The following is a 12,689-nucleotide window of genomic DNA, read 5'->3' as shown; positions in this document are numbered from 1 at the left end:
GAATGAATAGCATGAAATTCTGTCTTTAATATGAAGATGAAATGCCAAATACTTTTTCAATCAGTTGCATCAAGATTTTTCATTAAATGTAGAATGTCAGCATTCTTACACCTTCAAGTATTAGCTATTCTGCTATAAAACGACTAGATAATCTTACCGGAAATACATTCGGACATCCAAACTTTCTATCTCTATTTAGATGTACTTCTGTTTCACTCAGAAAGAAATAGATATCATTACAGCAAAATATATATTCTCCATTCTGATCTGAAGAAATGCATTTATAAGATGTGTCTTGTATCTCCTACCATTTAATCAATGAGGCTAGTATTCAGATAATGGAAAAGTACAGTGTTATTAATCTATGAAGTAACATGTAAAAATACCCTCTTAATAAATTATGTCAGTTCCTAAGAAGATGCATTTTTGTTCCTGTACATTTTAAGACAAATTTTGCTATTACCTACTTGTGAGCTTTCTTCTCCCTATTCCCACTCCCTGTCCATTCCTAATGTTATGTTTTGAGTTCTTCCTTCCTGTCAGATTAGCCATCTGATGTGACCCTCTGCAAGGACATGTAATTGTCAATGCTGATACCAGAGGTGGCAGGTGAGGTAGAATCTCCTCTCCCAGTAGCAGAATAAGATCAACAAAACCCCCCAACTCAGCTGTAGCACCAGGGATAAAGGAATAAGGCAGAAGAAACTTTGGATTCTCTAAGGCATTTGTAGAATCTAATCTAAGGCAGTATGACCAATGGCCATTATAATCTCTTGGCAACAAAATAATGACTCAATCTAGAAGATATATTTTCTGCAGAAAAAAAAATTATGTATATTCCAGAAGGAGCAACTTTTTAAAATAACTCTTTTACACACAAATTATAAACATTAACCTGAAATCTGAAAAGTTTATACAGACACACACACATATAAAATTTCATATAAGAGTTACACATGCACACATATATATCTGTACAAATATGCAAGCTCCCAATGGTAACTATCCTGCCAGCTGGATTTGTTACTTGGAAGCTAATGAAAATCTTAATGCAATGTAATACAGACTTCTTATAGCAACTTTCTCCAAACATTTCTTTTTTTTTTCCCTCCAGTATGCCATGTCAAGTGGTCAGGCAGAGTTTCACACATTTACAGTCACTCAAAATTTCCCACCCGCATGTGGCTGCCAAATCTGATACAGGAGAGAAGGGAAGCTCTGCTTTTCTGCATGGGCAGCTGGAGGCCAGGCCAGCTTCAGCCTGTGCTACACACTCGTATTTAGGCACCTGAAGACAGACCTAAAAGACTGTTCCATCAGTAATATCAATTGAAAAAACGTTCTGAAATTTATTTAAATAAGAAAGGTCTCAAAGACCTCTTGTTTGTTCAGCAGTTAAAATACTCAAACTTCAATATGGAGTATCCTTGTCCCTAATGTCAACAACACGCATGGAAAAGAGGGAAATTCACAACACATTCTTCTGAAAGGTATTTTACCACTACTAATTGCAATTAGTTTGAGGTGTCTAAACAGCTTTGAAAAACCACCTTTAGATTGTCAGATATGCCATAATTTATACAAGCAGCCTGGGAAGATGAGGCAATCAGCTCCATGTCTTTCCATATTCCATGCTTCTTCCCAGTTACAGATTCCACTCCAACATTTAGTGCGATCAACTGGCACTCTTACCTCATCAGTGCTGATTCTTAGTGGCTGTGCCAATGATTTAGCAATGAGCAAAGGGTGATGCCAAGAATATGAGGAAACGGAAACCTTTGACTAACAATTTCTGATTTGGTAGGTGGCTAACAATGAAGTTGGTTGTTCAGTCTGAGGATTTTCTAAGGAGATATTCTTTTCACTTTTATATCTGGAGGTAAAAAGATGGCTCAGACCCACGATTCATTAAGTTCATTTCAGTTTAACCTTCTCCCTACTTCAGTATTACTTTGGTTAAATGTACAGATTCAGAAGTTTGTAAAATACTCTTTTCCAAATTATAACTTTTTAATCATTCATTTTCCCTATTAGTAAATGCAAATATGCATCTGTATAAACAGTGTTTATAGTAATGCATTATTTAATCACTGTACTTAAATGCCAACTAAAACTAATAATTATGGATGTACACACATATTAATAGGAACACTGAATAAGAGAAAACCTCAGCACATGATACAGCATGTACCCTAAAAGAAAAGAGCCCATAAACTAGGGAAGCTGAAAAGTTTTATAACATTCCATATTTTTGGATTATTTCCTGACAGTCTATAGTAATGACTATACTTATTCTGAATTGCCTTCACCACACTCAAGTGAGAGTTATGTTCAGGTTCCTGGATTCTTTCTAATCAATCTGAAAGCAGCTGCTTTTAGCACCCTACTGATTCTTGGTTGCAAGACACCTACATGCTTTTTTTATAAAAAACAAAGCTCCTATGTGCTTATAGTTGTTACCCTTATAGTAGCAGAGTAGTAGAAGAAAGCTATTTGTTTCAGTGTTTTCTTAAAAACATATTTATCCTAGGGTGTTTCACTTATAAGAGTATCATCTCAATTCCTACCTTGCTATATCATCATATAATGTTCTAACTTCAATTGTGAAAGGTAAAGAAAATGTTTAACACCTTTAAACAAAGAGTTAGTAAACGAGATAGCGTGGAACTCATATTTTACTTAGCTCCAGTCCCAAATGACTCTTCTATGACATGAAAGAGCTCAATAGATGATAATAGGAATAGAGTACTAAGGGACGATACACTGAAAAGCAGAAAAATATAGTCAGGATAGACACTACGTAAGAAAGGTTTTGTATTAAATTATCAAAGTACTATATTTGATATGACTATTGATAGGAGAGAGATGCCAATGTTTCTAAAACATCCATTTTAGTGACCCGAGTGTTCTTTTCGTACAACTGAAATGCAGACATTAAGTTCTTAATAAATCTTTGCTGGGTGAAGGCAATGTTTATGATAAAATATCTCCCTATAATTTGTTTGGTTTATTTTTTTTCTGAATAGATGTCACTTCAAGATAGAGTACATTCATGGATTTTGTCTAAAATTACGATTGTTCCTGCTCCCTATGTTGCTGAAATATTCTCTAAATCTATATGCTGTCTACCTAGACCAATCAAAAAACTGAGCCTGAAAGTCTTGTGAGGGATTTAATATGCATGACCATTCTTTTTATTTCTCTAGAATCCTCAAAAGCACATTTTAATTACAGAATTTTAAATATGACCTACAGCAAAAAACTTCACCTTCATGAATCAAGTTTGAACAGTTATATGACAGGAAAAAAGTCATATATAGAAAAGCAGATGATACCATGTACAGGATTCTTATTGGAATTCCCAGTACCAGTTGCACTGCTTAAGCCAGAAAAGTTTTTACACAATTACTTCCTTTAATTTATTTAGTCTGAGACTGTCTATTGGGTTTTGTTTGTTTCTAAAGAAGCATTTGTGTTTTTCTTTCTCTGAAATGACAGGCTCCCTATTCTCCTAATTGGCTCTCCAGCTCCAGTCTCAACACTGCTGGCTCCTGCATGGAGGACTCTATAGCTATCATCCCTGTGAGGGAGGTGCAGACTGCTTTAACACTGCCATTTAATAGTGTGAATTAGAGAGCAAGGAAGACACTGGAAATAAGCGTGTCTTCCACAAGACACACTTTTGGCAAAGCATTTAATTCATCCCATCAGCACAAAGAGAAGGAAGAAAGTAAGAGTTATGTGTCCATCTCTCCTAGGGCTTTCATTGGTCTGTGTTTGCCAGTATAGTTACACTTCCTAGATGGAATTAATTTTTCATTAAAAGGTGCTTTAAGGAAGCATAGGTGTTTTCATGTGGGAACAGGAATTATGCTGGTACACTACACACTGACTTACGAAAATCCTTTCATATTCAGGCTCTTTCAGCATGAAGGAAAATTAAATTACACCACTTTAAATGAAAGAGCAGTACTTCAAGTATAGACACTTCATTTAACACAAGAAAAAGAAAGGGAGGCAAGAAGTTCATATGTGAACTAAGCATTGCATTTATTACTAGGATTTACACAAGAGCAAGATTTTTTTGCCAGATTATCCTATTTATGCTATAATCATAAGTGTGTAATTTTATCAACTGAGATCCACCATAAAAAAACCCCAAACCAGCAATAAATCTTTGCTTTATGTTTTAAATCTGATAAAACATCTTTTTTTAGTCAAAACCAATATTCTTGGCTTAGAAAAGAAACTTTGTATAACGTTATAAACCACTCTAGCTCTGGAAAATCTGTTGGAGGCACAGATTACTTCAGCTGTAGAACTATGCACAGATTACTTAAAACATCTTCAAACTGATTGTATATATTTTTAATCTTTCCATCCTCTGAGTTGAGTTCCTAGAGAGCTATCTCTTGTTGCCCTGGCCTGCATAATCTTCAAGGCAGAAAAAGTAACAAATCCAAGCTTAGTTTCAATGAGCCTAAGAACAGAAAAAAAAACCCACCACCGCCACCAACAAAAAGACTGATAAGAATATGTCCATGAATAATATACATTTATACATTTGGTACTGAGTTCAGCTCTTAAATTCCCAATCTTTTTTGAAACACTCAGAATTTATTCAATAAAAAAGTAATTATTACCTAAGACAACTATTGCAGCACATACTAAGGACAGAAAAAAAAGAACTGTTTTTGATCAAAACAATTATTTGTAGACCTTAGGGCTGAAAAAAATTCAAGTCTGTACTCTTTCACAAAGGTTCTGTTTATTTGCCCTTTCATGGCCACCTCTGCAGTACTCATAGCTTGTTATTTCAAGAAGCTCTAATAAAAATAACTCATCACAATCTTTGTGAGTGAAGTAATACATGTTTCATGAAAAAGAGTACATAAATTAAACAAGCTCAGTTATGTTATCTAATCTAACTCAAGTCAAAATATCACCATATGGCAGTTTTAAAAAGTTTTGAGAGCTTCAGAAGTGGATCATGAAGGATATCCCAGAGCTCCCAAGCACTGCCAAAAGTGTAATCGCACTGTAGAAAAGTCACAGTTCAAAGACGTGACCTATTCTCAAGAATTCTCTCAAAAGATATCTAGTATGACTGGGAGAAAAATCCAGAATTAAATATAAAACATACTAATACAATGCTTTCTACTGGAGTGAAAGATAATGAAATAAATAATTTGGTCTTGCTGAAGAGCCTGAGAAATGATGTAAAGGTGACTGACTGAAAAAGCTCAGTACCTTTTGGGAATGCTGCAAGTAACTTATTTTCTGTAAGTCTTTTTACTTTGGTGGTATAAGCGTGTATGATTTTGCTCCAGAAGTCATACCTTGACTCCAAGTCATACTCTGCTAGCACATTCAAAGCGGTTGTATTTTAGTGTTTCTGGAACTGGCTCAAGTAGTTGCAAAAAAAGCGAAATTAAACCCTTCACTTAGTGACAAGTTTGTGACAGCCTATGGTAAGAGTCTATGAACCAGCAGTGAATTCTTGGGATTTAAAACCAATGAGTTTCAGCTCCTCAGATAGGTCAAATCAGTTTAAATGTAATGATGTTAGGATTTCAAAGTTTGTTAGCAACATACACCATTTCCTAAAGCCATATCCACACCAAGAGAAAACACTAAGGAAGGCAGAGTTTTAAAGTATTATACTAAGTACGTCTCTCACCAATAAAGCACTTCCTTGGCCCTAGCTACATGCTTTGGAGATTTTATAAGTTAAAATTACTAGACTTAACTGCAATCCTGCATGCATTTTAGAACATAATTTGATTCCTTTACGGATTAATTGAGATTGCTAAAGAATTTGGTTTAGAGAAGCTGATAAGTCTATAGTTTTACTTGTTTTCACAATTAAAGGAGTCGGGAATATAGCAGGTTGAACAGTTATGATATGTTCTTAAAACAAGTAGAAATAGAAGTTACAGAGGGTTTTTAGGTTACTAAAGTGACAAATATGAATCTATTATTACACTTACAGGACAATTTTTTTAAGGAAAAAATAATAATTAAAAAAAAAAAAGCAAAGAGAAAGAAGGATATGCCTGAGTAGATCCATTAACAATTCTACAGTCTCCACACCTTTTAAAGATCTAAGTTCTTTTCCACATCTTCCTTCTGCAGGAGTATGCTACCTATCCTAATTTCAAAAACTTTGCTGTTATCAGAGGGGTTTCTGTGCCTCATGCATATACCAGGAAAAAGAAGGCATCTGTACTAATGCAGTAAAATTTATTAAAAAATGGAAACAGGTCCAATTTCAGTTTAAGTATTTCAGAAAAAAATAACAGAAAATACAATGAGAAGAGACCTGAAGAGGTAATCTAACTCTCTTTTATCCAAATGAAGACAAATTTTGGTTCTACTAAACAATACGCATAAAATAATAGAATTTCATAAGCACCATGGAAACATTTATATTCATTAAATCATTCAGCATGGCCGAAGCACTGAAATATGTGTACAGCTTAAGGGAATAATATACATGCTTTAGAATTCCTGGATCTGTAATTGAAGTCTTGAGCCTATAAGCTTTTCTATTTAGTATCTAATGGACTTAGCTCTCATAGGTCTGTACATAGCCCAGGGTACTTGAGGAGCACATGGGAAGACAAAAAGGAACCTTACCTTTTACACTGAATGCATGAACATATACTGTGCTATCCCAATAATTCAGTTTTCTCCATCAAGCAAATAAAGAAAAAAAATAAAGAAAAAAAAAAAGAGAGCCTGTTTATTTGAGAGTTTTCTTCCTTCTAAAAAAACGAAGGCAAGTAATAATTATTATAAATTAGATATCTGTCAGACTTAGCTGTATTACTTCAGAAGAAAACTCATTATCAAGTCACATCTGCCACATCATAACACAATTTGCTGACACAATGACATAAGTGAGGTTTCTAAATTGTAAATAAATGCATTGAACAAGAGAGATGGAGTTAATTTTATTCCTTAAATAGGACAGATCTACTTTTTTTATAATTTTACACATTATTTTAGAGCATTTACTGACAACATATGTTTAATAATCAAAATTACAGTGGTGTATGCACACAAGTCTGACTGTCATGCAGTCTAAGCAGAAATTTGACTGAGAAAGTTAACCATTTGGAGGAAAAGATAAGTGAAGCACTCACTGCAAGCATGAGAGAGTGTAAAAAACTCCCCAGATTGCCAGAGGCCACTAAAACCCCACATCCAATGCTATGCGATAATTGAACTATTGATAGACATATTACAATTTAAAACACAACGCATATATTTTTCATTTTTTTTTATATTTCAAATGCTTATTAGTTGAAAGAATTACTGACAAGATACCAGTGTATTCAGAAAGCAGTAATGTAATGTACTTTAACTTTCTTCTACTATTTATACAGTATCTGACTGTACCAAAAGCTGCAGATTTGTCCTCATCAAAACAAACAGAACTTAAACCCTTTTCTGTTTTGATGTTTTAAGACCTTTTTATTTTAGTCTTTTTTTTAACTTGTTAGTAGTGTATCAGAAGATCAAGGAAAAGAGCACACTTTGCTTGTCCCTTGAGTGATTGGTTCATTGTTTTTCTCTTCTTCAAAGCTCAGCAATTTTGAGAAATAATGCTTTTGTCTTATTTTTCCTTTCTTTTGTTAAAAAAATCAAAAACAAACAACTAACTTGTGTGACTACGGAGATGAGCTTAAGAATTAGATCTGAAAATTCAGAACCAGAGACAAAACAGTAGTTATAATTCTGGAAAAAACATTCCGATTACACAAGTATGCAACTGAGTGCTGAAGTGACTACATGGAATAGTTCAGTTCACACCATAAAAGACCAGCTAATGTAATATTCCCCCCTCCCCTTAATTAATCCATTAATTGCATAGCTTTATTGAAACAAATCTTTTAACTAAAAACTTTTGTCTACTTTTACAGTGATCACTCATATTTCACACAGCTATCTAGAGATTATTTTTCGATTTTCCCACATAGATTTATATTATTAAAAGCAAAGTATATCAGTTGAGGCCTCTCTTTTCAAAAAAACGAGTTTGTCTGAATCCATTTTCTCTGCACTCCTAGATGAAAAAAAAAGCACCAATAAATGTATTTTGATCATCATGGAACCGATAGCAGTCTAATTAGTGGGATCAGGCAGGAAAAGATGACACTACAAGAATATTATTTTGCATGGGAAAACGAAAAAAAAAACATGGTCATTACTTGGTATATTACTGCTTAATGAGATTTTAATTACTGGATCTGACAAACATTTCTTAAGTAAGTTACTTTTAATTAAGCTAGGAAAAAAGGAGAGAAGATATGCTAAAATGTTAACATATTTCAATATTCATAGTAAGAGATTATAAAAGTCTGCATTGTAATTACTTCCCTAGCTTATTCTAGCTGCACTTATCAATAAATATTTTCAATACTGCTGTCAGGAAGATTTAATTAAATGTATGTATAGCTAGAGCAGAATATAAAATGTTTTCAATGAACTTGCCAGTAAATGTAAAGTTATGGATTTTTTTTTTCCAGATTTCAGGGAAATGATGAAGAAAGATGAAGACATATTCATATCCTTTGATTTTAACAAGTTATTGAATAAGCTAATTAGGTCATGCAAGCTCTTTACATGTTAAATTGAACCTATTCTTACCACACATTAAATCCTAAAACGCAGCTCTTAAAATCTAAGTAAACAGTCTTTAACTATTAATCACATGTGTACTGGCAAAGTCTAAAAGGACAGGAAAAGCTAATTAACTGCTGCATAGATCTGATGCAAACTAAGATACTTACAGATAGACAAATTCTAAAAAGTCAGTCTTGCCAACTGAAATCTACCACATAGTAATACATAAGCTGAGTCCGACACATTCTTGAAAAATGAATGTCCAAAATAAGTGTTAAAAATTGCATTATGCTATCGTGTGCGTAAGATTCAATTTAAATTATGATAAATTTTTACACAAAGCTGCAGCAATTCAGTCCGTAAGCATTTCTGGACAAAGTTATTTATCTCCTAAGTTAATGTATTTAAAATTCTGGATTTCAACAAGAATTGGCTGCAACTTAATTTATTTATAGACTAGGTCAGGGTATCATCTCAGACGTTTTATAGAATAATTCTCAGACCATGCAGAAACGCATCAGTAGAATATGAAGTACAATCTTAGAGAATACTTTACCTTCTTAGAGCAAATGTTGCTGAGCTATTCATTTTCCAACAGAGCTAAAAGGCATTGTCTGTTTTCTGGCAGAACAAAGAGTTTTTTTACAGTAGTAAGGGTTCGTAGTGCAATACTCCTGAAATAGATTCTTTAAATTTCATGAAAGGCAACAACATCAAACTGGCTGCATATCATTTGAGATGCTGGTAAAGAGGATGTCAATTTTAATTTTTCCAAGAATTATTCTTTTTTAAATTCCCCTTATCTTTTATTTACCTAACTGTTTAAATTATTTGTATACTCTTCATTAAGCACAAAAGCATAAAATATTTTAGAACATTTCATTTCCACTAAACATAACTAGAAATATCTGAAATATTTCCACCATCCAAAAAGTGCATACCAATTTGACACAGCAATACTATGGATAACATCCATACAGTAAACACTAAGTTAAATGAATCTACTTTCATCTAAAGAACATTATACCTGTAGAATCAGCAAAAATCTTCTATATGATTTGGGAGTGTCCTGGGACCCTAATGAAAAGAAATCCCTTACCCTCCCCCAACAACTACAAAACAAATAGAAGTGCCATAATCAGTTTATACTGCACTTTCTTCCTCCAGTAGGAGATGCTAGGATCCATAAACAGTTTCTGGTAGCAGGAGTTCAAACTATTGTCCTACTTGTCCTAAAGCTGAAAAAAAGCCTATGCCTCACTTCTTTCCATGAAATGATTTCCTGATTGCTGGTCCTATTCCGTCTCTGAGAACTAGTGTACTGAAAACTGATACATCGTTATGGCTCAAAACCATTGAATTATACAGTATCTCCAATAAGTACACAGACTGCAAATATTTTTATTGGAGCACCTCCTGTGGTGCCTTAGGAGTTTGAGGATACTTTTGGAAATGTCTTATTTTGCTATAACTGCATTTTCACTGCACTCTCCTGTGAGCTGATAAAAATTCATGCATCATGTTAAAAAAAAAATATATATATATCCACCACCTAATTTTCCACAGTGTTACCTTAACAGCTTCTTGGAAGAAGTGGGTACACAGCTGTAACGTAACCAAGAGAACTGAGCTTGTGCTCACACTGTGCTCTTGATCAAGGCAAAGGAACAGGAAACGGGGAATTATATGAAGTATGAAGAATGCATTCTATTTGCAAACTTTATAAGGAAAGCTACTATAAATTTTATAATAATCAAAGATTTGAAACTGGTTTTAATGATGACAATTACAGATGGGATTTGGGAATCAGAACAGTCAAGATTCAATTTTTTCCTTATGATATTTAATACATCTACAAAAGGTAATCTTGAAAAAACTAACAAATCAAATAAATTAAGAAAATAATTAATTCTACATTCATTGACCTATATTAATAAACTAATTTAATTTTATGGTAAAATGATACCCATGTAAGCACTTTCTAGAGAAAGAACAGCTTCTTTATGTTTTCTCGCCCATTAAATATTCTCTACTTTAACTGAAACACTTCAGAGGCTAACAGACATTGAATTAACCTTTTTTTTTTTTAATTTACTTTCTTTCTTTTCTTAGTTCCTTCCATTTAGCAAAAAAAACTGTAGTAAAAATTACAAGGTGCACTGTTAATGTCAATAAGTTTTGAGTCAGTTGCAAATAACAGAATCCTATACTACAGAGAAAGGGTGAAGTAAATCTAGTTTGAAAAGTAAAAAGGGATATAAGTATTTTAGGTGTCACATTTGGCAACATAATACTGTAAGACTTAGAAAGAGCTTTATCTTCCTTCTTTTCTCTTTTTCACTGCTGAACTATGAGTAAGACCACAGCCAATTTTCTGTCATGTACTTCAGCTGGACACTGCTTTCTTTACCTCCAGCTCTTTATTCAGCAATTTCCTCTTGCCCCTTTTAAATTAAAGAAGCAAATAACTGTGTCAAAACAAAATCTTATGTTCTGTGCTCATGCACAGTCAGCAGTAAAAGCTCATGCCCTGTTCCCAGAGCTATATTACCAGAGCGTAACAAACGAAAAAAGCAATTCTAAGTGACTGCTGATTTACATTCCTTCAGAAAAAAAAATAGGTGAAAAAGATCACAGTTTACCATATCTGGAAAGAAAATATTGGTGTGAATAAAAAATATCTTCAGAAGTTTTCAGGAAGGTACTATCAATAACAAAGGAGAAATACAGTCATTGTTGTTGTTTTAAAAGAAATATAAAACATCTTGTTATGCTGTCTTTCAAATTAAGTCACAGAATTTTGAATTCTTCTGCAAAAGGTTGTAAGCAAGATGGTTACTCTGTTGTTTTTAATATATTGAATAATCATTTAGGCTTTCAGAAACCAGGAATCACTAGTATTGTATAAAACATAGAAAAGATACTATCATGAAGACTACAGAAAACCATGTTCCTTCTATACTGTAACATGACAAAGACGTGACTGAAAAAAAGCTGAGAAGAATGCAAACCACACGTGAGTGCTGGAGCGAATGATTTCCATTTAAACTACATGTCAAGGAAACTCCCTTGTGATGAAAAGTTAAATCACCAATTATCTAGCCATGTCTGAGCTCAGTGAATGCATGTCGTGGTTTTATTTTACTGCATGTAAATTTCACTGATTCACATAAAGATAAGAAGGAGAGGTCATATTTTCTGTAGAAAAACTCTAGAAGAATATGTTTTTTGAAGAAGTGAAGATTTGCTATTTTCAGTGTAGAACTGAACAAAACTAAATGCAGAAAGAGAAGGACTTTGCATTAAAATATCTTGACAAAGCAAGTACAAATTAAAAATATATGTTAGATAATGTTCTGGTTTAAGTCTCTTCTATAGTTACGAAAATCATAAAAGGAATGAATGACAACAGGTAATAGTATAAGAATTGCTGTATACTTTCAAACAGTTCTTTGTTGACTCTACAAGACTGCAGTCAGTTCTCTGTATACTGTGTATTACTGTCATCTGTTGGCATGTACAGTGTTTGGATTCTAGTAAACTTGTCCTGTACAATAACAGTAATTGTGAAAAGCACTGACATCAATGTGGCCAGAAGTCTTTGATTACAGGATTATTTGCTCCACTCTTCTGTTATTTTATTGGTCGGGAAATACTTATCAAAAATAATATTCTCTGATTTTCTTTGATTTTGTTTAATTTCCTTTAAAGAGCTAAACTTTTACTAATGTTTATAATGGTTTTCTTTAATTATAATATTTTTTATCTAGGTACCATATTTATGATTCATTTCACTTGTAATCCCAAGGAGGACAAATAAAGCTAAATTCCATTTTTATGCTTTCCTTAAAGTAATTTCCTAGTCTAAATCTTCGTATCTAAACACAGAGCCCGACTTTTTGAAAAGTGGTCAATGGCTAACAGCTTGGTTTCACTTCCAATTCAGTTACTGACCACCAATGAAATGGTGAAAATCAAGTTATTTACATTCCGCTCTAAATTCAGTCTTAGCCTACCCCTGCTCATAAGTTTGGAGTACGGGAAATAGCCAGAATATT

The 12,689-nt window shown here is 33.3% G+C and overlaps 1 protein-coding gene across 3 annotated transcripts in view; it reads right to left on the bottom strand.

The window, feature by feature from the left end:
• The window catches only part of IL1RAPL1 (interleukin 1 receptor accessory protein like 1), a 697,071-nt gene that overhangs the window by 576,995 nt on the left and 107,387 nt on the right, over positions 1-12,689 (bottom strand). The window lies entirely within an intron of this gene.

The sequence above is a fragment of the Cuculus canorus genome, chromosome 1, assembly GCF_017976375.1.
Source record: "Cuculus canorus isolate bCucCan1 chromosome 1, bCucCan1.pri, whole genome shotgun sequence".
Taxonomy (NCBI): domain Eukaryota; kingdom Metazoa; phylum Chordata; class Aves; order Cuculiformes; family Cuculidae; genus Cuculus; species Cuculus canorus.
This window is presented reverse-complemented; position numbering and strand designations above follow the sequence as displayed.